The sequence below is a fragment of the Papio anubis genome, chromosome 2 (genome assembly GCF_008728515.1).
Source record: "Papio anubis isolate 15944 chromosome 2, Panubis1.0, whole genome shotgun sequence".
Lineage (NCBI taxonomy): Eukaryota > Metazoa > Chordata > Mammalia > Primates > Cercopithecidae > Papio > Papio anubis.
This window is the reverse complement of record NC_044977.1, coordinates 66,710,495-66,723,136: the sequence shown is the minus strand read 5'-3', so window position 1 is coordinate 66,723,136 and position 12,642 is coordinate 66,710,495.

Genomic DNA, 12,642 nt, shown 5'->3' with positions numbered 1-12,642 from the left:
CTCAAAGCACTTAGAATTACCATTCAACCCAGCAATCCCATTACTGGATATATATCCAAGAGAAAATAAATTGTTCTACCAAAAAGACATATGCATGCATATGTTCATTGCAGCACTATTCACAATAGCAAAGACATGGAATCAATCTAGGTACCTATCAATGGTGGGTTGGATAAAGAATATGTGGTACATATACACCATGGAATACTACGTAGCCATAAAAAATGAGATCATGTCCTTTGCAGCAACATAGATGCAGCTGGAGGTCATTATCCTAAGCAAATTCATGTAGGAATAGAAAACCAAATACTGCATGTTCTTATAAGTGGGAGCTAAACATTGGGTACTCATGGACATAAAAGTGGCAACAATAGACACTGAGGACTACTGAAGTGTAAGGAACAGCAAGGAGTTGAAAAACTATTGGTTACTATATTCAGTACCTGGGTGATGGGAGCAATCACACACCAAACCTCAGCATCATGCAGTACACCCATGTAACTTACACATCTAGCCCCTGAATCTAAAATAAAAGTTGAAATTATTTTTGAAAATGTCCACAAGACCTCTTTTAGGGGAAGAAGAATGTTACAGAAATTGTGATCCTATTTTTGTTAATAAACAGAAAAGGGTACGCCAGCTTCCAAGAAAATATAGAAATGCTTTTTAAAGTATTTTCTTGTGCAAGTAACTTCATAGCTTGCTCTCACTAAGGCATGAGGAAAAAACAAAAAGACTGCTTTTGTGAGGATTTAGATGGTCACTTGCTGTGACATAAGGACCAAGGCAGAGTGACCTCACAAGGCCACTCTCTCTCATACCATTGGTTTTAGGACTGTCTTTGTACCCCTCAAAGAAAATCCAAAAATATTCACTTATTTGAAGTGGTACGCTCCACAATGAGTACTCAGCAGGCCACACAGATTTTGGTCAAGAGCACTGGCCTTGGAGTCCTGAGTGTGTATCCAGCTCTGTTCCTTGCTATGTGTGAGACTTGGAACAAGTCACTCAGCCTTGCAGAAGCTTGGCATCCTCACCTGTGCAAAGAAATACAACCTCAGAGGGTTTCCTAAAAGCCAGGGGACATTCAAGGGCTTGGCTTAATGCTTGGTACATATTAAAGTGCTTGATAAATCTAGACAGATTGTTACTACCTGCTTCAAGGCACTTGACAGGTTCCCCTTGATTTTACTTGACTTTTACAGCCTTTGGGGACCATGCTGAAAGGAAGATGGTGTAGTGGGAAAAGCACTGGACTGTACGCAAAAAATTGGGTTTCTCTACCCTTGTTTTTCCATAAATCCTCTGTATGACCTTCAGTACCACTTAGTCCTACTGTTTCTTTAACTTTAAGGAAAGTTAAGTTAGACTGGAAAAACTTCTGTGTCTCTAATTCTGTGACTGCATGGTCTAAGGACCAGATAAAACCTATTTGACTATCTAGTTCCACCTTTCAGGTAGAGGTCGGTTATCTGTGTGCCCTAGGCTAGAAGGGATCACTGGGGGACTAATAACAAAGAATTCTGTTTCTATTTGCTTCCTGATCCTGTTGCACTGGCTGATAGGCCTGCAGAAGGCTGTTATCAACAATTTATGGTCACCTCAATGCCATGCTCTTATCAGCAGAGCTAATCACATTTTAAGCTCTTTGAGTTTTTCTGCTTCGAATATTGCTTGCTTTTACTGCCTAACAAATCTTTAAGTGATAGTTTGATTCTTTGGTGTGGGAGAACTGGTAGATGGTTCTGGAAAACTCCAGCTATTTCTGCCCCAGGGAGAAACCTGTTAGGAAAAAAATAGCAGCAATACACTTTTCTTTTCTTTGCAGGGTGCTGTGGGCCTTGGCTCTGGCTGAGGCTGGTTAGATGTTGGTGACATTGCTTTCTCTTGTGTGTCTCTCTTTAAAAAGTTATCAAAGTTCTTTACCAGTGTTTCCCAACTATGTACCTTTATAAGTTGTTCTCAGAGACATAATTGGATGTTGTGAAAAGAAATATAAAACCAAAATTTATAATAAAATTAGTGTTTATTTTTTGATATTTGTAAAGTACCTTGTTATATTAAACATTGACACTTCCCATGTAGTTTAATCCAATGCATCCATAATCTTTTCAGAATATGGAACCCTTTTGTAAATAATAACACTCCCTGGCATATTGGTGAACTAATATTTTGAAAAGAGTCAAGCTTGTGCTGTTGGCCCCTTGAGCAGAGTTGAACCCTAAACTGTAGCTTCTATTTAGAAGAACCCTTGTAGAGGGTTCTGGATTTGACCACCCATCCCCCAGCTAAGATGCAACTGTATGAGTTCTCTTTGTTGAGGCTCACTCATTCTCCTGCCTTCCCTACCAGATTGTATGCACCTTTTGGGGTGCTGTGAGAGATCTCTCTCCCCTGCCTCTTGGGCCTTTTTATAGCTGGGCCAGGCTTCCGGAATCAGATGTGAGGGATGTAGAACCTCCTCTTGGAAAGCCCTGTTCCTGTTCTGCAGAACCGAGGTAGGCCAGTGGTCACGCAGATGTTTTGGCCTCTAAAATCTTCCAACAATGGAAACCTAAGTCCTCTGCTTCCTGTCAGGAGACTTGACACTCCCTGTCTCTACCCCAGCAGGCCCCAGCCTCTTCCCTCACATATTGACCCAAGGGTGGTACCTGTGCCTGGCACTTTGAAACTGGCTCTGATTTTATTTCATTTTTTAAAAATAGGCACTCATCAAAACGGGCAATGACCCTATCGAGAGAAACCGAGAAGAATGATAAGAAACTTTAGAATAGGCTGGGTGCAGTGGCTCACGCCTAAAATCCCAACATTTTGGGAGGCCAAGGTGGGTTGATCACTTGAGGCTGGGAGTTCGAGACCAGCTTGAGCAAGATGGCAAAACCCTGTGTTTACAATAAATTTACAATAAATTAGCTGCATGAGGGGGCGCATGCCTATAGTCCCAGCTACAAGGGGGATCGATTGAGCCTGGGAGGTCGAGGCTGTAGTGAGCCGTGATCACATCACTGCACTCTAGCCTAGGCAACAGATTGAGACCCTGTCTCAAAAAAACAAAAAACAAAACAAAAAAACCACTTCAGAATAAACAGAGGCCGAGGCATCATTTTGCCCCTGTCCTCTGTTTGAGTATTAGTTGGTGAGGGCTGCCGTAACAAAGTAGTACAAACTAGGTGGCTTATACAACAGAAATTTATTCTGTTGCCATTCTGAAGGCCAGCAGACTTAGATCAAGGTGTTGGCAGGGTTGGTGCCCTCTGAAGCCTGGGGGAAGAATCTGTTGCATGCCTCTCGCCTCACTCCTGGTGGTTTGCTGGGAAGATCTGGTGTTCATTGGCTTGTAGACACCTCCCTTCAGTCTCTGCCTTCCTCTTCATGTGGTGTCCTGTGTGTGTGAGTCTGTCTCCAAATTTCCCCTTTTTACAAGGGTATCAGTCATATTGGGTTAGAGCCTGTCCTACAACTACATTGTAACTTGTCTACCACTGCAAAGACCCTGTTTCCAAATAAGGTCACATTCTGAGGCATGGGGGTTAAGATTCCAACATATGAATTTGGAAAGGGTGCACAATTCACTTAATAACATTGAGCATTGGTGATCACCAGAAGGGTGATGATAACACAGCATCTCCCACTCCTCATGGAAAGCTGGAGGAAGGGGGCTGTAGACGTTGCCTTGATGTGACCTGTAAGAGGCCCAGGTCATGTCTACACAGCACCAGATGCTTTGCATGTTGTGTATAACATTTGAGAACTGTTTTGGGTACCCATCTACTCTGCAACAACACTGTTATTTTATTTTATCTTATCTTATTTTATTTTAGTTTATTTATTTTTGAGACGGAGTATTGCTTTGTCGCCCAGGCTGGAGTGCAGTGGCACGATCTTGGCTCACTGCAAGCTCTGCCTCCCGGGTTCAAGCCATTCTCCTGCCTCAGCCTCCCAAGTAGCTGGGACCACAGGTGTGCACCACCACGTCCAGCTAAGTTTTGTATTTTTAGTAGAGATGGGGTTTCACCATGTTGGCCAGGCTGATCTCAATCTCCTGACCTTGCTATCCACCCACCTTGGCCTCCTGAAGTACTGGGATTACAGGTGTAAGCCCACTGTGCCCGACCTATTTTATTTTAATTAATTAATTAATTTATTTTATTTGTTTATTTTGATACAGAGTCTCACTCTTGTTGCCCATGCTGGAGTGCAGTGGCATGATCTAGGCTCACCACAACCTCCACCTCCTGGATTCAAGTGATTCTCCTGCCTTAACCTCCCGAGTAGCTGGGATTACAGGCATGCACCACCATGCCTGGCTAATTTTGTACTTTTAGTAGAGATGGAGTTTCTCCATGTTGGTCAGGCTGGTCTCGAACTCCTGACCTCAGGTGATCCACCCGCCTCGGCCTCCCAAAGTGCTGGGATTACAGGCATGAACTACTGTGCCTGGCCAACACCGTTGTTTTAACAGAGTCAAACACAATAAGTTGAAAGTCTGAATAGATCAGAATTGCTGACCATCACTCGAGTAAGAGTTCTTTCTGCCCTGATAGCCTTTGGACTGGGACATCAGCTTTTTTCTTGCCTTCAGACTGTAACTTGAAACACAGCTTTTCCTGGGTCTTGAGCGTGCCAGCTTTGGGACTGGAATTATACTGGAGAGGACCCAGACCTCTCCTCAGTCTCCGTCTTGCTGACTCATCCTGAAGTTGTTGGGACTTGCTTGCCTCTGTATCTATGCAAGCCAATTCCATGTAATATACTATTTCCAATAAATATTTTGGAAATATTTATATGTTATATATATATGTGTGTATGTGTGTGTGTATATGTATGTCTTGATATGTATGTATGTGTATACACACATATGTTATTCGTTCTGTTTCTCTGGGGAAACCTGACTAATATGTGGTCTAAGCCAGGAGTTAGCAAACTATGGCCCACCAGCCAAATCCAGCCTGATGCCTGTTTTTATTTTTTATTGCCCATGAGCGAAAACTGATTTTTACCAATGAATATTTGTAACCAATTTGATGACAGGGAAACTAACTTAGAACCTCAAGCAAACAAAACATTATGCTTCTCAAATTCCATTCTTCTCATTAGAACTGTATTACAATTATAATTATATTTATGTAGTTTGCAATTCATCAATTTAAAAATTGTGAAATGTATTTTCTTTTTTACATACCTATATAGCAGCTTTGATTTTGTCTCTTGGCTCATGTATCCTAGGTATGATATTTACTGTTTGGCCCTCTACAGAAAAAGTTTGCCAACCCCTTGTCCAAGCTGTGGGTTTTTTTTTTTTTTTAATGGAGTCTTGCTGTGTCACCAGGCTGAAGTGCAGTGTTACAATCTTGGCTCACTGCAGCCTCCGTCTCCTGGGTTCAGGAGATTCTGCCTCAGCCTCCCAAGTAGCTGAGATTACAAGTGCCCACTATGATGGCTGGCTAATTTTTGAATTATTAGTAGAGATGGGGTTTCAGTGTGTTGGCCAGGCTGGTCTCGAACTCTTGACCTCAAATGATCCACCTGCCTTGGCCTCCTGAAGTGCTGAGATTACAGGTGTGAGCCACCATGCCCGGTCTATTGTGGGTGTCTTAAGAATATCAACAGCATGATTATTTTTTTTGACCTTTTAAAAAAATCTCTTAATATTTGGCAGGTATTTTTTCGTGAATGAAATGAAGGAAATCAAGGAAATTTTCCCAGTGGGTATAATTTATAACAAAGCCTACATCTTCTCCTAGCTGCCTCATCCATGTTTCTTTGGATGACTGGCTTTGTGCATTGCCTGGCCTGGGTCTGAATGATGTCATCTGCATTGGGCTGGACTTGGCTCCAGCTCCCTTGCTCTGACTCCAGGATGCTTAAATCACTACAGTGGAGTTTCTCACTGCTTTTTCTCCCGTGCTGCCTTTCATCTGCTCTTTGTGATGCCATCTTGAATTTTTCTTGGAGCAGTCTTTGTTTATTGTCTTGAAATGACGTGGACTGGGCTAGCTTCAGAATAAATTGTCGAAAGTCAGAGCTCCTGCATGCTATGCCAGTTTTCCTTCCTTGCTCGCTGGGAGACACCTGGGAACCCCTTTGCCCAAGGCCACTGAGAGTTCATCCTGACAGGAAAACAAGCCAGGCTCTGTAAATGATGCCCGTGTCTGCAGCATGGCCCTGGTTGGTGGCTTTACATAGGTACAACCAAACAAGAAAGGCAGTTGTGCTGGGGAAAAGACAAGTTTTTAACCAGATAGTTGAGCTAAGAGGATACCTACTCTGTTCCTTGGAGAGTTAAGACTCCGGGTCCCAGGGTCAGAAATTGGACTCTTGATCTGCAAAGGGAGGCTTGTCAGGCAGTCTGCTTCTGAAGAAAGTTCTTTCCCCAAGGCTTCGCATTTGTTGCTTTAGTCAGCCTGGAATATTCTTCCCCAGACTCAGTGCGATGATTTCTCCAACTTTTGGTCTAAGCTTAAATATTCAGAGAGTTCTCAGATAACCCAACTTAAAGTACCCGCTTTGGTTCCTCCCAATTACTTGTTCATCTTTTTAACATATTTTACAAAGTGCCTATTATGTCTAGGAACTGATCTAAAGACTGACAAGGAGGTTCAGTGATGGGGAGGAGGACCAGTCAAAACCCCTGCTTAGTTTGAGTATTTCTCAAGCTGTAGTCTGTTTCCATTTGCGTCATCTGGAGGCTTGGGAAAACAGATTGCTAGTCCCCCTCCCCTGAGGGTCTGAATCAGCGGGTCTGGGGCAGGACCTGACGGTTTGCCTTCCCAGCAATATCCCAGGTTATGCTGGCGCTCGGGCCCAGGAACCCAGCTTTGAGAACAGTTGGTCTCATGGGTCATGCTCCTCTTGGTCCTGTGCTTGTTCCTTCTCATGGTTTGCAATTTTGTCTTTTCTTTCTTTGTTTCCTTGTGTTGCTTTTTCTGCCTCCCTCACCCGAAGAGGCAGTCTCCGAAGGGGAGACCATCTCTGCCTTGTTCTCATTGCATCCGGGTACCCAGCACACAGTAGGTGCTTTATAAATACTCGAAGGGGTGAAAGTGGAAAGGCTGGCAGCGAGCGAAACTTCTCGTCCCTGTCTTTCCTTATGTGCCTTTCTTCACTCAGCTGCTTCCATTTCCCATGGGAAATCCTGGCAGTAAGAACAAGTAGAACTTAGGGTTAGCTTCTCATGCCCCCCTCAAAATCTTGTGAGTTCTGTTACTGCAAAGCAATCAACGCTTAATGCCATAAGGGGTAAGGTTATGGAGCAGATGAGTAAGTAAATGAGAGTGAGAGCGAAGGATTCTAATAGTGGATGTCCACAGCTATGGAATCAGTAGTGGGAGGGAAGGTTTTGCAGCCAGAGACCCTGTGGCATTTAAACATCCAGGCAATTTTTAAGAGTCCCAGAATTTGGGCAGTAAAATGACTCTTGTTGAGAGCACCCTTCATGCCTCAGTTTTTTTAAGGCTAGAATTAACCCAGAGAACTCTGTGCCATGAAATCTCCCTATGAGGGCAACAAGAGGCAAGTCAATCAGCTGTACTTCCTTTCTCGGGACAGACCCCTGTCCCTACCAGGTATACCACAGCACAGAGTGTCTTTGGAACTCACATCTGGGCATCTGAAGGAATTTTCTTAAAAAAATTCTTTTGGTATCATTTGGCACCATTTATAATTGATAGTTCCTCAAAGAAGAGGTCTCAAAGAAGCCTTAATCCATGCTCTGAACAGTTTTCAGACGTAGGAGACATGGGCATCATTCATTTCGTGGGCACTAAAGTTAATAAAAGCACTCTCAATGCAGACCAAGGGACACCAGACTCATTTTGCCTCGGATCCATTCTACTTCAGATCAGAGCAACCTGGCATCTAGGAGGGCGTTTATAAAAACTATGAACCCCTTTGGGTTGCAAATAAAATGTGGCATATATGTTCATTTCTTGGGTGACTGTCCATAACTTTCAACAATACTTGAGGCAATCTATGCTCCCCTAAACCAAAGGGAATTTGGTTTGAGTTAGAAGGCATGATTTTAAAAAACTATTGTAATTAGGTACATATACATAAAATAAAATTTTATTTATATATAAAATATAATTAACCATTTAAACCATTCTTTAAGTGCACAATTCAGTGGCATTGATTACATTTACAATATTGTGCAGCTTTCACCACTATCTACTCCCAAAATGTTTCATTTTTGCAAACAGAAACAGAGGATGCAGTTATTAATAATGATAGCAATACAAGAGGCAAGTCAGTTAACCATTATTAAACAATAACTGCATCCTCTCCTGCGGTCCCTGGTAATATTTAAACTTCCTGTCTCTATGATATTTCGTATAACTGGAATCATATAATATTTGTCCTTTTATGTCTGGGTTATTTCACTTAGTATAATATTTTAAGGTTCATTCCTTTTTTAAGACTGAGTAATATTTCATTGTATGTATATACCATTTTGTTTATCCATTTAACTTCTGATTGACACGGGTTCCACCTTTTCTGGCTATTGTGAATAATGTTGCAAGAAACATTGGGATACAAATATCTTTTTGAGTCCCTATTTTCAATTCTTTTTGGTATATACCTAGGAGTGGAATTGCTCGATCATAAGATAATTCTATGTTTAGCCTTTTTAGGAACTTCCAAACTGTAATGTACAAATGTTCCAATTTCTCCATATCATTGCTCACACTTATTATTTTCATTTTTTTTTTATAGTAGACATCCTGGTGGGTGTGAGGTGATATCTCAGTGTGATTTTGTATTTCCCTAATGATTAGTGATGTTGAACGTCTTTTCATGTGCTTATTGGCCATCTGTATATTGTCTTTGGAGAAATGTCTGCTGAAGTTCTTTACCCATTTTTTAATTGGGTTATTGTTTTGTTGAGATGGTCTCCTAATGCAAAATGACTGGAGTTCTGTATGTATTCTGGATACTAGACCCTTATCAGATATATGATTTTCACATATTTGCCCTTCTGTAGGTTGTTTTTTCATTTTCCTAGTAGAGTCCTTTGGGGCATTAAAGTTTTTAATTTTGATAAAGTCTAATTTATCCATTTTTTTCTTTCATTGCTATGCTTTTGGTGTCTTATCTAAGAATCCATTGCAAAATCTAAGGCCATGAAGATGAATGATGCCTTTTGGGATAGGAGATCAAGTCAACATTTATCATGTCTTTGCTTAAGACGGCACATTGGTTCTATAAATCCCTCCCAAGTATATGAAAAATTGTGTGCATTCTTTGTAGCTTTCTCTGGAGTTTTAAAAGAGTCCCTGTGTCAAAAATAAATAACAAGGAAGCATTTTGGTATACTATGAATTACTGGTTGATTGCTTTGGGGTTCTGACTACTGACATTTCCCAAAGCATTAGTTGAAACGCATGCTCACTGTATAGTAAGATTGTGAATATGCTGATTGGGTTTGGTGGCGGATCCATCATACTTGCAGTACTTTTTGTTCAGGCTGAGGTATCACTGAGCTCTTGTGTGTTTTTGAAAACACCATTAGGCCAGGCTTGGTGGCTTGTGCCTGTAATCCCAGCACTTTGGGAGGACGAGGCGGGTGGATCACAAGGTCAGGAGATCGAGACCATCCTGGCTAACACAGTGAAACCCCGTCTCCATTAAAAAATACAAAAAAAATTAGCTGGGTGTGGTGGCAGGCACCTATAGTCCCAGCTACTCGGGAGGCTGAGGCAGGAGAATGGCGTGAACCTGGGAGGTAGAGCTTGCAGTGAGCCGATATTGCGCCACTGCACTCCAGCCTGGGCGACGGAGCGAGATTCTTGCTCCGTCTCAAACAAAACAAAACAAAACAAAACAAAAACTGTTAAATATTTGGCTTTGTTTCTAAATGCAAAACTATGTACCAATGTACATACTCTTTTTTTTTTTTTTTTTTTGAGATGACTTTTCCCTCTTGTTGCCCAGGCTGGAGCACAGTGGTGCAATCTCGGCTCACTGCAGCCTCCACCTCCCAGGTTCAAGCAATTCTCCTGCCTCAGCCTCCCAAGTAGCTAGGATTACAGGAGCCCACCACCACGCCGGGCTAATTTTTGTATTTTTAGTAGAGATGAGGTTTCACCACATTGGTCAGGCTGCTCTTGAACTTCTGACCTCAGGTGATCCACCTGCCTTGGCCTTCCAAAGTTCTGGGATTACAGGTGTGAGCCACCACGCCGGGCCCCAATGTACATACTTCTTTTGGAATTATGCTTGTTGCTGAATGAAGGAATACACTCTAAGCCTGTTTTATAGATTGTACCTGTTGTTCATAAGGGAAACGTCATGATATCTTAGTATTACAGAAGTGTCCCTGGTCAGGAGGAGGAAAAAGCAGGAGAGTTGATGGACTAGAAGTAGAACATGTCTCATTCCTGTAAAGACTGGCTCAAAAACAGCCAGAAGTTTAGCAGCCAGTTTAAAAAATTGGTATATATTGGTATTTTATATATATATATTTACAATGGCATATATATTGGTTTATATTTGATAAGCCTTCCCAAAAAAGTGCCACTTGAAATATTGGTGACTGGGAATCCAGAGTGCGTGTGCCCATGTTCTTAAGGTAACAAAGTCCATAAATATTTGTGACAAGGCCCAGTTTAAACCGGCAACTTCCAAAGACACAGGTCATACTGAAAGTGGTACTTAGATTCTCGTTTTTCGGTCAAACCTCAATCCCCTTTGTCCATAAGCCTCTCCTCTGAAACCCAACAGGCCGATTTTGTTTGTTCTGGTAACTGTTAAGCATTTATAAAACCCACATTCTATGTCTTAAACCCTCTGCTTCTCAGAAAATGGCAAAGCTTAAATTACAATTAGGAATTCATTTAGCCCCTGTGTGTTATCTGTGCCTCCAGTTCATGGGCACTGGGAAACTTCTTTATTTTTTTATTTTATTTTATTTTATTTTATTTATTTATTTATTTATTTATTTATTTATTTATTTATTTATTTTTGAGACAGAGTCTCGCTCTGTTGCCCAGGCTGGAGTGCAGTGGCGCGATCTCGGCTCACTGCAAGCTCCGCTTCCCGGGTTCACACCATTCTCCCGCCTCAGCCTCCGGAGTAGCTGGGACTACAGGCGCCCGCCACCATGCCCGGCTAATTTCTTTTTGTATTTTTAGTGGAGATGGGGTTTCACCGTGTTAGCCAGGATGGTCCTGACCTCGTGATCCGCCCGCCTCGGCCTCCCAAAGTGCTGGGATTACAGGCTTGAGCCACCGCATCTGGCTGGAAACTTCTTTATAAAGGTGGCTGTTTAGTGCCTGTGAAACCTTGTGGCTCTGCTTACAATGCTTTGGCGATCATTTATGGAAGGAAGATCTGATTGGGTGGCAGCAGGGTTTGCAGAATCTTGCTCTTCAATGTGGAATCACCCACATTAATTTACACAGCAAGGTACAATTCAGGACAGGTGTTTCAGGGGGGTGGGTAATCAGAGAAGCTGTGGTCCTCAAACCACTTAAATTGCCTTCTTCATTATGCATTCAGTGGGACTATCTCATCAGATCAGGTACTTCTCCGGGGTGGTGGTGAGAACTGGTGGTAAAGACTGCAGCTAGTAAGGAAGGGAAAGGAAGCTCTCTTCCTAAGCTCCTGTGTGTTTCCTGGTGGATGATGGAAAATGGAGCCCTGGATTGGGAAATATGTTCTATCTAGTGGTCAAGGTGGTTGACTTTGCAGAAGTGGATTGACAAAGCATGTTAAGTTTTTGTCTGCTGTGGCATAAAAATGGGAAGTAACAGGGTTATAAACAGATTTAGTCCTGAGCAGAAAAAGGCGGGGCACAAAATAGTCATCAAAGGTCTCCAGATATTAGGTATCTGCTGAAATATATGAGCCTTTTCCATAGTGCCTGTCGTGGAGTTGCTACTTGCAGCCCAGTGATTCAGTGGGGTCAGAGAGAGATGGCTTCACTTTTCCCCTCAACCATGCACCAGCTGGTTGCTTTTCTAAGCCTTCTTTATTTCCTTATTCACAAAATAAGAACAGTGCCACCCATCAGGTAGGCTACTTATGGTTCAGGGAGTTAGCACACGTAAAAGACTTAGCAGTTTCTGGCACATATTAGGTGCTCAATAAAGGTTGGCCATAATGAATAGGTATTTATGGTCAAGTAGACAGTGTCATTCCTTCCTAACTGCCTGTCTTTACACACTCAATTCTCTCTATTCTTTTTCCATTGTTTTTGAGCTCAAGTCACACCTGCCTTTTTTTGTTTGTTTCAAATAGGCCAAATCTCTCTCACTTCAGGACCTTTGTACATGCTATTTTCTGTATTTAACTACCTTTCTAGTTAACTCACATTCGTCTATTGACTCTCAGATCAACCATAACTTTTTAAGGGAGACCCTCTCTGAAATCTGTGGCACTAGCTCTCCTATCTGACCCTTACTCTAATCTTGTTGAGTGCGTATTTGTGTGATGTTTGTAAGTATTTGTGTGATGGCTGGATTACTGTTTTCTTTCTCACTGGACCATGAGCTCCAGAGACCTCCCCATGGCCCTAGATTGAGTATGCACATAGTAACTAGTGGATGAAGGAATCCGTGCTGGTTTCTGACATGGCTCCTGGATGCATAAGGTTGTCATAATTCTACAGAGCTGAAAGTGCTAAGTCAAACCCACAATGTCTGG